At 41.5% G+C, this 19,489-nt stretch overlaps 1 protein-coding gene across 1 annotated transcript in view; it reads left to right on the top strand.

Annotated features, from left to right (window-relative positions):
• Positions 1-19,489, top strand: part of lrrk1 (leucine-rich repeat kinase 1) — a 479,049-nt gene that overhangs the window by 299,097 nt on the left and 160,463 nt on the right. The window lies entirely within an intron of this gene.

The following is a 19,489-nucleotide window of genomic DNA, read 5'->3' on the forward strand; positions in this document are numbered from 1 at the left end:
GGCCCAAAGGGCTGAATGGCCTCCCGTTGTTCCTACGATCTTCAGCATAAAGCATTTCCCCACACACACGGATACTTCACCCACCGAGCCCTGAGAACAGGAACCATTGTTGGACCTGCGGCTGGCAGAGGGCCTGACAAGGGTCTCTGTGGCTCTTAAACCTGTCCGTAAGTGAGATGAAGCAGCATTGTACAGTGAGCACGGAGCCCATACGGTGAGCACGGAGCCCATACGGTGAGTCCTGCGCCCATACGGTGAGCACGGAGCCCATACGGTGAGTCCTGCGCCCATACGGTGAGCACGGAGCCCATACGGTGAGCACGGAGCCCATACAGTGAGTCCTGCGCCCATACGGTGAGCACGGAGCCCATACGGTGAGCACGGAGCCCATACGGTGAGCACGGAGCCCATACGGTGAGCACGGAGCCCATACGGTGAGCACGGAGCCCATACGGTGAGCACGGAGCCCATACGGTGAGTCCTGCGCCCATACGGTGAGCACGGAGCCCATACGGTGAGCACGGAGCCCATACGGTGAGCACGGAGCCCATACGGTGAGCACGGAGCCCATACGGTGAGCACGGAGCCCATACGGTGAGCACGGAGCCCATACGGTGAGCACGGAGCCCATACGGTGAGCACGGAGCCGCATCACCTGCTGGTTTCGGTCACGGTTTCTGGAACCAAACGCCAGCAAAACCAAAGCTCAATGGCCACTGGGGCCCCCAGTTTGTTCAGGGTGCAGCAGGCGGCAAGTTTTCACTTATTGCCAACACAGACTGTGTTCTGGGAATGAGAAAGATCCGCAATTCAGTCCTAAAACATACGTAGCAAGCCCAACAAGAGAGGGGGCAGTTCTGGATTTAGTTTTAGGGAATGAAGCTGGGCAGGTGGAAGGAGTATCAGTGGGAGAGCATTTTTGTGGTAGTGATCATAATTCAGTTAGATTTAGCATAGTTATGGAAAAGGACAAAGATAGAACAGGAGTAAAAGCTCTAAATTGGGGAAAGGCAAATTTTACTAAGCTGAGAAGTGATTTCGCAAAAGTGGACTGGAAACAGCTACTTGAAGGTAAATCAGTGTCAGAGCAGTGGGAGACATTCAAGGGGGAGATTCAAGGGGTTCAGAGTAAACATGTTCCCACAAAGAAAAAGGGTGGGGCTGCCAAATCTAGAGCCCCCTGGATGTCAAGGAGCAAACAGGGTAAGATAAGGCAAAAAAGGGAAGCTTATGTCAGACACCGAGAGCTCAGTACTACGGAAAGGACAGGAGGAGTATCCGAAGTGCAGGGGTGAAATTAAAAAGGAAATTAGGAAAGGAAAGAGAGGGCATGAAAAAATACTGGCAAGTAAAATTAAGGAAAACCCAAAAATGTTTTATAAATACATAAAGAGCAAGAAGATAACTAAGGAAACGATTTGGAGGAGGGGACCGAGTGTAATATATCAAAGTTTGCAGATGATACAAAGATGGGAGGGAAAGTAGAGAGTGAGGAGGACATAAAAAACCTACAGATGGATATAGACAGGCTGGGTGAGTGGGCGGAGATTTGGCAGATGCAATACAATATTGGAAAATGTGAGGTTATGCACTTTGGCAGGAAAAATCAGAGAGCAAGTTATTATCTTAATGGCGAGAAACTGGAAAGTACTGCAGTACAAAGGGATCTGGGGGTCCTAGTGCAAGAAAATCAAAAAGTTAGTTTGCAGGTGCAGCAAGTGATCAAGAAGGCCAACGGAATGTTGGCTTTTATTGCTAGGGGGATAGAATATAAAAACAGGGAGGTATTGCTGCAGTTATATAAGGTATTGGTGAGACCGCACCTGGAATACTGCATACAGTTTTGGTGTCCATACTTAAGAAAAGACATACTTGCTCTCGAGGCAGTACAAAGAAGGTTCACTCGGTTAATCCCAGGGATGAGGGGGTGGATATATGAGGAGAGGTTGAGTAGATTGGGACTCTACTCATTGGAGTTCAGAAGAATGAGAGGCGATCTTATTGAAACATGTAAGATTGTGAAGGGGCTTGATCGGGTGGATGCGGTAAGGATGTTCCCAAGGATGGGTGAAACTAGAACTAGGGGGCATAATGTTAGAATAAGGGGGTGCTCTTTCAAAACTGAGATGAGGAGAAACTTCTTCACTCAGAGGGGAGTAGGTCTGTGGAATTTGCTGCCCCAGGAAGCTGTGGAAGCTACATCATTAAATAAATTTAAAACAGAAATAGACAGTTTCCTAGAAGTAAAGGGAATTAGGGGTTACGGGGAGCGGGCAGGAAATTGGACATGAATTTAGATTTGAGGTTAGGATCAGATCAGCCATGATCTTATTGAATGGCGGAGCAGGCTCGAGGGGCCGATTGACCTACTCCTGCTCCTATTTCTTATGTTCTTATGTTCTTATGAAAGAATAGGGCCTATTAGAAAACAAAAAGGTAACCTATGTGTGGAGGCGGAAGATGTGGGTATGGTTCTTAATGAATACTTTGCGTCTGTCTTCACAAAAGAGAGGGACGATACAGAGATTGTAGTTAAGGAGGAGGAGTGTGAAATATTGGATGGGACAAACAGAGTGAGAGAGGAAGTATTGAGGGGTTTTGCATCTTTGAAAGTAGATAAATTGCCAGGCCCGGATGAAATGTTTCCCAGGCTGTTAAGAGAAGCAAGGGAGGAAATAGCGGAGGCTTTGACCATCATTTTCCAATTCTCCCTGGATACAGGCGTGGTGCTGGGGGATTGGAGGACTGCTAACATTGTGCTATTGTTTAAAAAGGGAGAGATAGACCGAGTAATTATAGGCCAGTCAGTCTAACCTCAGTGGTGGGCAAAATAGTGGAATCATTTAGAAAGGCACGGGTTAATCAAGGACAGTCAGCATGGATTTGTTAAGGGGTGGTCGTGTCTGACGAATTTGATTGAATTTTTTGTGGTGATAAGAAGGAAGGTCGATGAGGGTAACGCGTTTGATGTTGTGTACATGGATTTTAACCGTGCTTTTGACAAGGTCCCACATGGCAGACTGGTCAAAAAGGTAAAAGCCCATGGGATCCAAGGGAAAGTGGCGAGTTGGGTCCAAAATTGGCTCAGTGGCAGGAAGCAAAGGGTAATGGTTGACGGGTGTTTTTGTGACTGGAAGGCTGTTTCCAGTGGGGTCCCACAAGGCTCAGTACAAGGTCCCTTGCTTTTTGTGGTACATATTAAAGATTTGGACTTGAATGTGGGGGGTTGATCAAGAAGTTTGCAGATGATACAAAAATTGGCCTTGTGGTTGATAGTGAGGAGGAAAACTTTAGACTGCAGGAAGATATCAATGGACTGGTCAGGTGGGCAGAAAAGTGGCAAATGGAATTCAATCCAGGGAAGTGTGAGGTAATGCATTTGGGGAGGGAAAACAAGGCAAGGGAGTACACAATAAATTGGAGGATACTGAGAGGTGTAGAGGAACAAAGGGACCTTGGAGTGCATGTCCACAGATTCCAGAAGGGAGCAGGACAGGGAGATAAGGTGTTGAAAAAGGCAAACGGGATACTTTCCTTTATTAGCCGAGGCACAGAATATAAGAGCAGGGAGGTTATGCTGGAACTGTATAAAACATTGGTTAGGCCACAGCTTGAGTACTGCTTACAGTTCTGGTCACCACATTACAGGAAAGATGTGATTGCACGAGAGAGGGTGCAGAGGAGATTTACGAGGATGTTGACAGGACTGGAGAATTGCACCAATGAGAAAAGATTGGATAGGCTGGGGTTGTTTTTATTAGAACAAAGGAGGCTGAGGGGAGATTTAATTGAGATATATAAAATTATGAGCGGCAAGATAGGGTGGATAGGGAAGACAAATTTCTCTTAGCAGAGAGGTCAGCGGGCACAGATTTAAAGTGATTGGTAAAAGGATTAGTCATAGAGTCATAGAGTTATACAGCACGGAGAGAGGCCCTTCGACCCATCGTGTCCGCACCGGCCATCAGCCCTGTCTACTCTAATCCCATATTCCAGCATTTGGTCTGTAGCCTTGTATGCTATGGCATTTCAAGTGCTCATCCAAATGCTTCTTGAATGTTGTGAGGGTTCCTGCCTCCACAACCCTTTCAGGCAGTGAGTTCCAGACTCCAACCACCCTCTGGGTGAAAAAGTTCTTTCTCAAATCCCCTCTAAACCTCCCGCCTTTTACCTTGAATCTATGTCCCCTTGTTATAGAACCCTCAACGAAGGGAAAAAGCTCCTTAGTATCCATCCTATCTGTGCCCCTCATAATTTTGTACACCTCAATCATGTCCCCCCTCAGCCTCCTCTGCTCCAAGGAAAACAAACCCAATCTTCCCAGTCTCTCTTCATAGCTGAAGCGCTCCAGCCCTGGTAACATCCTGGTGAATCTCCTCTGCACCCTCTCCAAAGCGATCACATCCTTCCTGTAGTGTGGCGACCAGAACTGCACACAGTACTCCAGCTGTGGCCTAACCAGTGTTTTATACAGCTCCATCATAACCTCCTTGCTCTTATATTCTATGCCTCGGCTAATAAAGGCAAGTATCCCATATGCCTTCTTTACCACCTTATCTACCTGTTCCGCCGCCTTCAGGGATCTGTGAACTTGCACACCAAGATCCCTCTGACCCTCTGTCTTGCCTAGGGTCCTCCCATTCATTGTGTATTCCCTTGCCTTGTTAGTCCCTCCAAAGTGCATCTCCTCGCACTTTTCCAGGTTAAATTCCATTTGCCACTGTTCCGCCCATCTGACCAACCCATCTATATCGTCCTGCAGACTGAGGCTATCCTCCTCGCTATTTACCACCCTACCAATTTTTGTATCATCAGCGAACTTACTGATCATACCTTTTACATTCATATCCAAGTCATTAATGTAGACCACAAACAGCAAGGGACCCAGCACCGATCCCTGTGGTACCCCACTGGCCACAGGCTTCCAGACACAAAAACAACCTTCGACCATCACCCTCTGCCTTCTGCCACTAAGCCAGTTTTGTATCCAAAGTGCCAAGGCACCCTGGATTCCATGGGCTCGTACCTTCTTGACCAGTCTCCTGTGGGGGACTTTATCGAAGGCCTTACTGAAATCCATGTATACCACATCCACTGCGTTACCCTCATCCACACGCCTTGTCACCCCCTCAAAAAATTCAATCAAATTAGTCAGACGGGGTTAGAGGGGAGCTGAGGAGAATTTTTTTCACCCAGAGGGTGGTGGGGGTCTGGAACTCACTGCCTGAAAGGGTGGGAGAGGCAGAAACCCTCAACTCATTTAAAAAGTACCTGGATGTGCATTTGAAGTGCTGTAACCTACAGGGCGACGGACCAAGTGCTGGAAAGTGGGATTAAGCTGGAGAGCTCTTTCTCGGCCGGCACGGACACGATGGGCTGAATGGCCTCCTTCTGTCCTGTAACTTTCCATGATTCTGTGATGAAGTCAAGTTTATAGAAAATACCAACACAAAAGTTTAACGTATGCATCGATCTCTTGATCTTGCAGACGATCGGAGAATCCACTCAACAACAGCAGAGAGACATTCAAAACCCAAGCAGATACACCATGTCGATTGATAGCAACAAAAAATTCACCATCCTGCAGTCTCGCCATAGTAACTATAAATACACCATCCTGCAGTCTCTCTACAGTAACTATAAATACACCATCCTGCAGTCTCTCCATAGTAACTATAAATACACCATCCTGCAGTCTCTCTACAGTAACTATAAATACACCATCCTGCAGTCTCTCCATAGTAACTATAAATACACCATCCTGCAGTCTCTCCATAGTAACTATAAATACACCATCCTGCAGTCTCTCTACAGTAACTATAAATACACCATCCTGCAGTCTCTCCATAGTAACTATAAATACACCATTCTGCAGTCTCTCGATAGTAACTATAAATACACCATCCTGCAGTCTCTCCACAGTAACTATAAATACACCATCCTGCAGTCTCTCCATAGTAACTATAAATACACCATCCTGCAGTCTCTCTACAGTAACTATAAATACACCATCCTGCAGTCTCTCTACAGTAACTATAAATACACCATTCTGCAGTCTCTCGATAGTAACTATAAATACACCATCCTGCAGTCTCTCCACAGTAACTATAAATACACCATCCTGCAGTCTCTCGATAGTAACTATAAATACACCATCCTGCAGTCTCTCTACAGTAACTATAAATACACCATCCTGCAGTCTCTCTACAGTAACTATAAATAAACCATCCTGCAGTCTCTCTACAGTAACTATAAATACACCATCCTGCAGTCTCTCTACAGTAACTATAAATACACCATCCTGCAGTCTCTCTATAGTAACTATAAATAAACCATCCTGCAGTCTCTCTATAGTAACTATAAATACACCATCCTGCAGTCTCTCTATAGTAACTATAAATACACCATCCTGCAGTCTCTCCATAGTAACTATAAATACACCATCCTGCAGTCTCTCTACAGTAACTATAAATACACCATCCTGCAGTCTCTCCATAGTAACTATAAATACACCACCCTGCAGTCTCTCTATAGTAACTTTAAATACACCATCCTGCAGTCTCTCTACAGTAACTATAAATACATCATCCTGCAGTCTCTCTATAGTAACTATAAATACACCATCCTGCAGTCTCTCGACAGTAACTATAAATACACCATCCTGCAGTCTCTCAATAGTAACTTTAAATACACCATCCTGCAGTCTCTCTACAGTTACTATAAATACACCATCCTGCAGTCCCTCTATAGTAACTTTAAATACACCATCCTGCAGTCTCTCTACAGTAACTATAAATACACCATCCTGCAGTCTCTCTACAGTAACTATAAATACACCATCCTGCAGTCTCTCTACAGTAACTATAAATACACCATCCTGCAGTCTCTCTACAGTAACTATAAATACACCATCCTGCAGTCTCTCTACAGTAACTATAAATACACCATCCTGCAGTCTCTCTACAGTAACTATAAATACACCATCCTGCAGTCTCTCTACAGTAACTATAAATACACCATCCTGCGTTCTCTCCACAGTATCTATAAATACACCATCCTGCAGTCTCTCTATAGTAACTATAAATACACCATCCTGCAGTCTCTCTATAGTAACTATAAATACACCATCCTGCAGTCTCTCTACAGTAACTATAAATACACCATCCTGCAGTCTCTCTACAGTAACTATAAATACACCATCCTGCAGTCTCTCCATAGTAACTATAAATACACCATCCTGCAGTCTCTCTACAGTAACTATAAATACACCATCCTGCAGTCTCTCCACAGTAACTATAAATACACCATCCTGCAGTCTCTCGAAAGTAATTATAAATACACCATCCTGCAGTCTCTCGATAGTAACTATAAATACACCATCCTGCAGTCTCTCGATAGTAACTATAAATACACCATCCTGCAGTCTCTCTACAGAAATTATAAATACATCATCCTGCAGTCTCTCGATAGTAACTATAAATACACCATCCTGCAGTCTCTCTACAGTAACTATAAATACACCATCCTGCAGTCTCTCCATAGTAACTATAAATACACCATCCTGCAGTATCCCCATAGTAACTATAAATTCACCATCCTGCAGTCCCTCGATAGTAACTATAAATACACCATCCTGCAGTATCCCCATAGTAACTATAAATTCACCATCCTGCAGTCTCTCTATAGTAACTATAAATACACCATCCTGCAGTCTCTCTACAGTAACTATAAATACACCATCCTGCAGTCTCTCTGCAGTAACTATAAACACACCATCCTGCAGTCTCTCTACAGTAACTATAAATACACCATCCTGCAGTCTCTCTACAGTAACTATAAATACACCATCCTGCAGTCTCTCTGCAGTAACTATAAATACACCATCCTGCAGTCTCTCTATAGTAACTATAAATACACCATCCTGCAGTCTCTCTGCAGTATCTATAAATACACCATCCTGCAGGCTCTCTACAGTAACTATAAATACACCATCCTGCAGTCTCTCTACAGTAACTATAAATACACCATCCTGCAGTCTCTCTGCAGTAACTATAAATACACCATCCTGCAGGCTCTCTACAGTAACTATAAATACACCATCCTGCAGTCTCTCTGCAGTAACTATAAATACACCATCCTGCAGGCTCTCTACAGTAACTATAAATACACCATCCTGCAGTCTCTCTGCAGTAACTATAAATACACCATCCTGCAGGCTCTCTACAGTAACTATAAATACACCATCCTGCAGTCTCTCTACAGTAACTATAAATTCACCATCCTGCAGTCTCTCCATAGTAACTATAAATACATCATCCTGCAGTATCCCCATAGTAACTATAAATTCACCATCCTGCAGTCCCTCGATAGTAACTATAAATACACCATCCTGCAGTCTCGCTACAGTAACTATAAATACACCATCCTGCAGTCTCTCTACAGTAACTATAAATACACCATCCTGCAGTCTCTCCATAGTAACTATAAATACACCATCCTGCAGTCTCTCCATGGTAACTATAAATACACCATCCTGCAGTCTCTCCATAGTAACTATAAATACACCATCCTGCAGTCTCTCCATGGTAACTATAAATACACCATCCTGCAGTCTCTCCATAGTAACTATAAATACACCATCCTGCCGTCTCTCTGCAGTAACTATAAATACACCATCCTGCAGTCTCTCTGCAGTAACTATAAATACACCATCCTGCAGTCTCTCTACAGTAACTATAAATACACCATCCTGCAGTCCCTCCATCATAACTATAAATACACCATCCTGCCGTCTCTCTACAGTAACTATAAATACACCATCCTGCAGTCTCTCCACAGTAACTATAAATACACCATCCTGCAGTCTCTCCACAGTAACTATAAATACACCATCCTGCCGTCTCTCTGCAGTAACTATAAATACACCATCCTGCAGTCTCTCTGCAGTAACTATAAATACACCATCCTGCCGTCTCTCTACAGTAACTATAAATACACCATCCTGCAGTCTCTCTGCAGTAACTATAAATACACCATCCTGCAGTCTCTCTACAGTAACTATAAATACACCATCCTGCAGTCTCTCCATCGTAACTATAAATACACCATCCTGCCGTCTCTCTACAGTAACTATAAATACACCATCCTGCAGTCTCTCCACAGTAACTATAAATACACCATCCTGCAGTCTCTCCACAGTAACTATAAATACACCATCCTGCAGTCTCTCGACAGTAACTCTAAATACACCATCCTGCAGTCTCTCTACAGTAACTATAAATACACCATCCTGCAGTCCCTCGATAGTAACTATAAATACACCATCCTGCAGTCTCTCTATAGTAACTATAAATACACCATCCTGCAGTCCCTCGATAGTAACTATAAATACACCATCCTGCAGTCCCTCGATAGTAACTATAAATACACCATCCTGCAGTCTCTCTATAGTAACTATAAATACACCATCCTGCAGTCCCTCTATAGTAACTATAAATACACCATCCTGCAGTCTCTCTATAGTAACTATAAATACACCATCCTGCAGTCCCTCAATAGCAACTATAAATACACCATCCTGCAGTCTCTCTATAGTAACTATAAATACACCATCCTGCAGTCTCTCTACAGTAACTATAAATACACAATCCTGCAGTCTCTCTATAGTAACTATAAATACACCATCCTGCAGTCTCTCTACAGTAACTATAAATACACCATCCTGCAGTCTCTCTATAGTAACTATAAATACACCATCCTGCAGTCTCTCCATAGTAACTTTAAATACACCATCCTGCAGTCTCTCTACAGTAACTATAAATACACCATCCTGCAGTCTCTCCATAGTAACTATAAATACACCATCCTGCAGTCTCTCTATAGTAACTATAAACACACCATCCTGCAGTCTCTCGATAGTAACTATAAATACAATATTCTGCAGTCTCTCTACAGTAAGTATAAATACACCATCCTGCAGTCTCTCTGCAGTAACTATAAATACACCATCCTGCAGTCTCTCTACAGTAACTATAAATACACCATCCTGCAGTCTCTCCACAGTAACTATAAATGCACCATCCTGCAGTCTCTCTGCAGTAACTATAAATACACCATCCTGCAGTCTCTCCATAGTAACTATAAATAAACCATCCTGCAGTCTCTCCATAGTAACTATAAATACACCATCCTGCAGTCTCTCCATAGTAACTATAAATACACCATCCTGCCGTCTCTCTACAGTAACTATAAATACACCATCCTGCAGTCTCTCTATAGTAACTATAAATACACCATCCTGCAGTCTCTCTCCAGTAACTATAAATACACCATCCTGCAGTCTCTCGAAAGTAACTATAAATACACCATCCTGCAGTCTCTCTACAGTAACTATAAATACACCATCCTGCAGTCTCTCTACAGTAACTATAAATACACCATCCTGCAGTCTCTCTACAGTAACTATAAATACACCATCCTGCAGTCTCTCTACAGTAACTATAAATACACCATCCTGCAGTCTCTCCATAGTAACTATAAATACACCATCCTGCCGTCTCTCTACAGTAACTATAAATACACCATCCTGCAGTCTCTCTATAGTAACTATAAATACACCATCCTGCAGTCTCTCTCCAGTAACTATAAATACACCATCCTGCAGTCTCTCCATAGTAACTATAAATACACCATCCTGCCGTCTCTCTACAGTAACTATAAATACACCATCCTGCCGTCTCTCTACAGTAACTATAAATACACCATCCTGCAGTCTCTCCATAGTAACTATAAATAAACCATCCTGCAGTCTCTCCATAGTAACTATAAATACACCATCCTGCCGTCTCTCTACAGTAACTATAAATACACCATCCTGCAGTCTCTCTGCAGTAACTATAAATACACCATCCTGCAGTCTCTCCATAGTAACTATAAATACACCATCCTGCAGTCTCTCCATAGTAACTATAAATACACCATCCTGCAGTCTCTCCATAGTAACTATAAATACACCATCCTGCCGTCTCTCTACAGTAACTATAAATACACCATCCTGCAGTCTCTCCATAGTAACTATAAATACACCATCCTGCAGTCTCTCTATAGTAACTATAAATACACCACCCTGCAGTCTCTCTGCAGTAACTATAAATACACCATCCTGCTTTCTCTCCATAGTAACTATAAATACACCATCCTGCCGTCTCCCCATAGTAACGATAAATACACCATCCTGCAGTCTCTCCATAGCAACTATAAATACACCATCCTGCAGTCTCTCTGCAGTAACTATAAATACACCATCCTGCAGTCTCTCTGCAATAACTATAAATACACCATCCTGCAGTCTCTCTGCAGTAACTATAAATACACCATCCTGCTTTCTCTCCATAGTAACTATAAATACACCATCCTGCCGTCTCCCCATAGTAACTATAAATACACCATCCTGCCATCTCCCCATAGTAACTATAAATACACCATCCTGCAGTCTCTCTACAGTAACAAAAAATACACCATCCTGCAGTCTCTCTACAGTAACTATAAATACACCATCCTGCTTTCTCTCCATCGTAACTATAAATACACCATCCTGCAGTCTCTCTACAGTTACTATAAATACACCATCCTGCAGTCTCTGTATAGTAACTATAAATACACCATCCTGCAGTCTCTCTACAGTAACTATAAATACACCATCCTGCCGTCTCCCCATAGCAACTATAAATACACCATCCTGCAGTCTCTCTACAGTAACTATAAATACACCATCCTGCAGTCTCTCGACAGTAACTATAAATACACCATCCTGCAGTCTCTCTGCAGTAACTATAAATACACCATCCTGCAGTCTCTCTATAGTAACTATAAATACACCATCCTGCTTTCTCTCCATAGTAACTATAAATATACCATCCTGCCGTCTCCCCATAGTAACTATAAATACACCATCCTGCAGTCTCTCCATAGTAACTATAAATACACCATCCTGCAGTCTCTCTATAGTAACTATAAATACACCATCCTGCAGTCTCTCTGCAGTAACTATAATTACACCATCCTGCAGTCTCTCTATAGTAACTATAAATACACCATCCTGCAGTCTCTCTACAGTAACAATAAATACACCATCCTGCCGTCTCCCCATAGTAACTATAAATACAAAATCCTGCAGTCTCTCGATAGTAACTATAAATACAATATTCTGCAGTCTCTCTATAGTAACTATAAATGCAATATTCTGCAGTCTCTCCATAGTAACTATAAATACACCATCCTGCAGTCTCTCTACAGTAACTATAAATACTATATTCTGCAGTCTCTCCATAGTAACTATAAATACACCATCCTGCAGTCTCCCAATAGTAATTATAAATACAATATTCTGCAGTCTCTCTATAGTAACTATATATACACCATCCTGCAGTCTCTCTACAGTAACTATAAATACACCATCCTGCAGTCTCTCTACAGTAACTATAAATACACCATCCTGCAGTCTCTCCATAGTAACTATAAATACACCATCCTGCAGTCTCTCCATAGTAACTATAAATACACCATCCTGCCGTCTCCCCATAGTAACTATAAATACACCATCCTGCAATCTCTCTACAGTAACTATAAATACACCATCCTGCAGTCTCTCTACAGTAACTATAAATACACCATCCTGCAGTCTCTCTTCAGTAACTTTAAATACACCATCCTGCAGTCTCTCCAGAGTAACTATAAATACACCATCCTGCCGTCTCCCCATAGTAACTATAAATACACCATCCTGCAATCTCTCTACAGTAACTATCAATACACCATCCTGCAGTCTCTCTATAGGAACTATAAATACACCATCCTGCAGTCGCTCTATAGTAACTATAAATACACCATCCTGCAGTCTCTCTACAGTAACAATAAATACACCATCCTGCCGTCTCCCCATAGTAACTATAAATACACAATCCTGCAGTCTCTCTATAGTAACTATAAATACACCATCCTGCAGTCTCTACATACTAACTATAAATACAATATTCTGCAGTCTCTCTATGGTAAGTATAAATACAATATTCTGCAGTCTCTCCATAGTAACTATAAATACACTATCCTGCAGTCTCTCTATAGTAACTATAAATACAATATTCTGCAGTCTCTCTATAGTAACTATAAATACACCATCCTGCAGTCTCTCTACAGTAACTATAAATACAATATTCTGCAGTCTCTCCATAGTAACTATAAATACACAATCCTGCAGTCTCTCCATAGTAACTATAAATACTTCAGCCTGCAGTCTCTCTACAGTGACTATAAATACACCATCCTGCAGTCTCTCGACAGTAACTATAAATACACCATCCTGCAGTCTCTCCATAGTAACTATAAATACACCATCCTGCAGTCTCTCTACAGTAACTATAAATACACCATCCTGCCGTCTCCCCATAATAACTATAAATACACCATCCTGCAGTCTCTCCACAGTAACTATAAATACACCATCCTGCAGTCTCTCTACAGTAACTATAAATACACCATCCTGCAATCTCTCTACAGTAACTATAAATACACCATCCTGCAGTCTCTCTACAGTAACTATAAATACACCATCCTGCCGTCTCCCCATTGTAACTATAAATACACCATCCTGCAATCTCTCTACAGTAACTATAAATACACCATCCTGCAGTCTCTCTACAGTAACTATAAATACAACATCCTGCAGTCTCTCGAAAGTAACTTTTCATGCACCATCCTGCAGTCTCTCTACAAAAACTATAAATACACCATCCTGCAGTATCCCCATAGTAACTATAAATACACCATCCTGCAGTATCCCCATAGTAACTATAAATACACCATCCTGCATCTCTCTACAGTAACTATAAATACACCATCCTGCAGTCTCTCGAAAGTAACCTTTCATGCACCATCCTGCAGTCTCTCTACAAAAACTATAAATACACCATCCTGCAGTATCCCCATAGTAACTATAAATACACCATCCTGCAGTCTCTCCATAGTAACTATAAATACACCATCCTGCAGTCTCTCGAAAGTAACTATAAATACACCATCCTGCAGTATCCCCATGGTAACTATAAATTCACCATCCTGCAGTCTCTCGCTAGTAACTATAAACACACCATCCTGCAGTCTCTCCATAGTAACTATAAATACACCATCCTGCAGTCCCTCTATAGTAACTATAAATACACCATCCTGCAGTCCCTCTATAGTAACTATAAATACACCATCCTGCCGTCTCTCTACAGTAACTATGAATAAACCATCCTGCAGTCCCTCTGTAGTAACGATAAATACACCATCCTGCAGTCTCTCTACAGTAACTATAAATACACCATCCTGCAGTCTCTCCACAGTAACTATAAATACACCATCCTGCAGTCTCTCCACAGTAACTATAAATACACCATCCTGCAGTCTCTCCATAGTAACTATAAATACACCATCCTGCAGTCTCTCGAAAGTAACTATAAATAAACCATCCTGCAGTCTCTCCATAGTAACTATAAATACACCATCCTGCAGTCTCTCTACAGTAACTATAAATAAACCATCCTGCAGTCTCTCTACAGTAACTATAAATACACCATCCTGCAGTCTCTCTACAGTAACTATAAATACACCATCCTGCAGTCTCTCTACAGTAACTATAAATACACCATCCTGCAGTCTCTCCATAGTAACTATAAATACACCATCCTGCAGTCTCTCTACAGTAACTATAAATACACCATCCTGCAGTCTCTCTACAGTAACTATAAATACACCATCCGGCAGTCTCTCTATCGTAACTATAAATATACCATCCTGCAGTCTCTCTACAGTAACTATAAATACACCATCCTGCAGTCTCTCTATAGTAACTATAAATACACCATCCTGCAGTCTCTCTATCGTAACTATAAATATACCATCCTGCAGTCTCTCGACAGTAACTATAAATACACCATCCTGCAGTCTCTCTACAGTAACTATAAATAAACCATCCTGCAGTCTCTCTATAGTAACTATAAATATACCATCCTGCAGTCTCTCCACAGTAACTATAAATACACCATCCTGCAGTCTCTCTATAGTAACTATAAATACACCATCCTGCAGTCTCTCTATAGTAATTATAAATAAACCATCCTGCAGTCTCTCTATAGTAACTATAAATACACCATCCTGCAGTCTCTCCATAGTAACTATAAATACACCATCCTGCAGTCTCTCTACAGTAACTATAAATACACCATCCTGCAGTCTCTCTACAGTAACTATAAATACACCATCCTGCAGTCTCTCTACAGTAACCATAAATAAACCAGCCTGCAGTCTCTCTACAGTAACTATAAATACACCATCCTGCAGTCTCTCAATAGTAACTATAAAAACACCATCCTGCAGTCTCTCCATAGTAACTATGAATACACCATCCTGCAGTCTCTCCACAGTAACTATAAATACACCATCCTGCAGTCTCTCTGCAGTAACTATAAATACACCATCCTGCAGTCTCTCCACAGGAACTATAAATACACCATCCTGCAGTCTCTCCACAGTAACGATAAATACACCATCCTGCAGTCTCTCCACAGTAACGATAAATACACCATCCTGCAGTCTCTCCACAGTAACTATAAATACACCATCCTGCAGTCTCTCCACAGTAACTATAAATGCACCATCCTGCAGTCTCTCCACAGTAACTATAAATACACCATCCTGCAGTCTCTCCATAGTAACTATAAATACACCATCCTGCAGTCTCTCTATAGTAACTATAAATAAACCATCCTGCAGTCTCTCCATAGTAACTATAAATACACCATCCTGCAGTCTCTCTACAGTAACTATAAATAAACCATCCTGCAGTCTCTCTACAGTAACTATAAATACACCATCCTGCAGTCTCTCTACAGTAACTATAAATACACCATCCTGCAGTCTCTCTACAGTAACTATAAATACACCATCCTGCAGTCTCTCCATAGTAACTATAAATACACCATCCTGCAGTCTCTCTACAGTAACTATAAATACACCATCCTGCAGTCTCTCTACAGTAACTATAAATACACCATCCGGCAGTCTCTCTATCGTAACTATAAATATACCATCCTGCAGTCTCTCGACAGTAACTATAAATACACCATCCTGCAGTCTCTCTATAGTAACTATAAATACACCATCCTGCAGTCTCTCTACAGTAACTATAAATAAACCATCCTGCAGTCTCTCTATAGTAACTATAAATATACCATCCTGCAGTCTCTCCACAGTAACTATAAATACACCATCCTGCAGTCTCTCTATAGTAACTATAAATACACCATCCTGCAGTCTCTCTATAGTAATTATAAATAAACCATCCTGCAGTCTCTCAAAAGTAACTATAAATACACCATCCTGCAGTCTCTCCATAGTAACTATAAATACACCATCCTGCAGTCTCTCTACAGTAACTATAAATACACCATCCTGCAGTCTCTCTACAGTAACTATAAATACACCATCCTGCAGTCTCTCTACAGTAACCATAAATAAACCAGCCTGCAGTCTCTCTACAGTAACTATAAATACACCATCCTGCAGTCTCTCAATAGTAACTATAAATACACCATCCTGCAGTCTCTCAATAGTAACTATAAATACACCATCCTGCAGTCTCTCAATAGTAACTATAAATACACCATCCTGCAGTCTCTCTACAGTAACTATAAATACACCATCCTGCAGTCTCTCAATAGTAACTATAAATACACCATCCTGCAGTCTCTCAATAGTAACTATAAATACACCATCCTGCAGTCTCTCTACAGTAACGATAAATACACCATCCTGCAGTCTCTCTATAGTAACTATAAATACACCATCCTGCAGTCTCTCTACAGTAACTATAAATACACCATCCTGCAGTCTCTCAATAGTAACTATAAATACACCATCCTGCAGTCTCTCCATAGTAACGATAAATACACCATCCTGCAGTCTCTCCATAGTAACGATAAATCCACCATCCTGCAGTCTCTCTACAGGAACTATAAATACACCATCCTGCAGTCTCTCCATAGTAACTATAAAAACACCATCCTGCAGTCTCTCCATAGTAACTATGAATACACCATCCTGCAGTCTCTCCACAGTAACTATAAATACACCATCCTGCAGTCTCTCTGCAGTAACTATAAATACACCATCCTGCAGTCTCTCCACAGGAACTATAAATACACCATCCTGCAGTCTCTCCACAGTAACGATAAATACACCATCCTGCAGTCTCTCCACAGTAACGATAAATACACCATCCTGCAGTCTCTCCGTAGTAACTATAAATACACCATCCTGCAGTCTCTCTATAGTAACTATAAATACACCATCCTGCAGTCTCTCCATAGTAACTATAAATACACCATCCTGCAGTCTCTCAATAGTAACTATAAATACACCATCCTGCAGTCTCTCTATAGTAACTATAAATACACCATCCTGCAGTCTCTCTACAGTAACTATAAATACACCATCCTGCAGTCTCTCCATAGTAACTATAAATACACCATCCTGCAGTCTCTCCATAGTAACTATAAATTCACCATCCTGCAGTCTCTCCATACTAACTATAAATACACCATCCTGCAGTCTCTCCATAGTAACTATAAATACACCATCCTGCAGTATCCCCATAGTAACTATAAATTCACCATCCTGCAGTCTCTCCATAGTAACTATAAATTCACTATCCTGCAGTCTCTCCATAGCAACTATAAATTAACCATCCTGCAGTCTCTCTACAGTAACTATAAATACACCATCCTGCAGTCTCTCCATAGTAACTATAAATACACCATCCTGCAATCTCTCTACAGTAACTATAAATACACCATCCTGCAGTCTCTCTACAGTAACTATAAATACACCATCCTGCCGTCTCCCCATTGTAACTATAAATACACCATCCTGCAATCTCTCTACAGTAACTATAAATACACCATCCTGCAGTCTCTCTACAGTAACTATAAATACACCATCCTGCAGTCTCTCGAAAGTAACTTTTCATGCACCATCCTGCAGTCTCTCTACAAAAACTATAAATACACCATCCTGCAGTATCCCCATAGTAACTATAAATACACCATCCTGCAGTATCCCCATAGTAACTATAAATACACCATCCTGCATCTCTCTACAGTAACTATAAATACACCATCCTGCAGTCTCTCGAAAGTAACTTTTCATGCACCATCCTGCAGTCTCTCTACAAAAACTATAAATACACCATCCTGCAGTATCCCCATAGTAACTATAAATACACCATCCTGCAGTCTCTCCATAGTAACTATAAATACACCATCCTGCAGTCTCTCGAAAGTAACTATAAATACACCATCCTGCAGTATCCCCATGGTAACTATAAATTCACCATCCTGCAGTCTCTCGCTAGTAACTATAAACACACCATCCTGCAGTCTCTCCATAGTAACTATAAATACACCATCCTGCAGTCCCTCTATAGTAACTATAAATACACCATCCTGCAGTCCCTCTATAGTAACTATAAATACACCATCCTGCCGTCTCTCTGCAGTAACTATGAATAAACCATCCTGCAGTCCCTCTGTAGTAACGATAAATACACCATCCTGCAGTCTCTCTACAGTAACTATAAATACACCATCCTGCAGTCTCTCCACAGTAACTATAAATACACCATCCTGCCGTCTCTCCACAGTAACTATAAATACACCATCATGCAGTCTCTCCATAGTAACTATAAATACACCATCCTGCAGTCTCTCCACAGTAACTATAAATACACCATCCTGCAGTCTCTCCATAGTAACTATAAATACACCATCCTGCAGTCTCTCGAAAGTAACTATAAATAAACCATCCTGCAGTCTCTCCATAGTAACTATAAATACACCATCCTGCAGTCTCTCTACAGTAACTATAAATAAACCATCCTGCAGTCTCTCTACAGTAACTATAAATACACCATCCTGCAGTCTCTCGACAGTAACTATAAATACACCATCCTGCAGTCTCTCTACAGTAACTATAAATACACCATCCTGCAGTCTCTCCATAGTAACTATAAATACACCATCCTGCAGTCTCTCTACAGTAACTATAAATACACCATCCTGCAGTCTCTCTACAGTAACTATAAATACACCATCCGGCAGTCTCTCTATCGTAACTATAAATATACCATCCTGCAGTCTCTCTACAGTATCTATAAATACACCATCCTGCAGTCTCTCTATAGTAACTATAAATACACCATCCTGCAGTCTCTCTATCGTAACTATAAATACACCATCCTGCAGTCTCTCTATAGTAACTATAAATACACCATCCTGCAGTCTCTCTATCGTAACTATAAATATACCATCCTGCAGTCTCTCTATCGTAACTATAAATATACCATCCTGCAGTCTCTCTACAGTAACTATAAATACACCATCCGGCAGTCTCTCTA

This window comes from Heptranchias perlo, chromosome 34, assembly GCF_035084215.1.
Source record: "Heptranchias perlo isolate sHepPer1 chromosome 34, sHepPer1.hap1, whole genome shotgun sequence".
In the NCBI taxonomy this organism is placed as follows: domain Eukaryota; kingdom Metazoa; phylum Chordata; class Chondrichthyes; order Hexanchiformes; family Hexanchidae; genus Heptranchias; species Heptranchias perlo.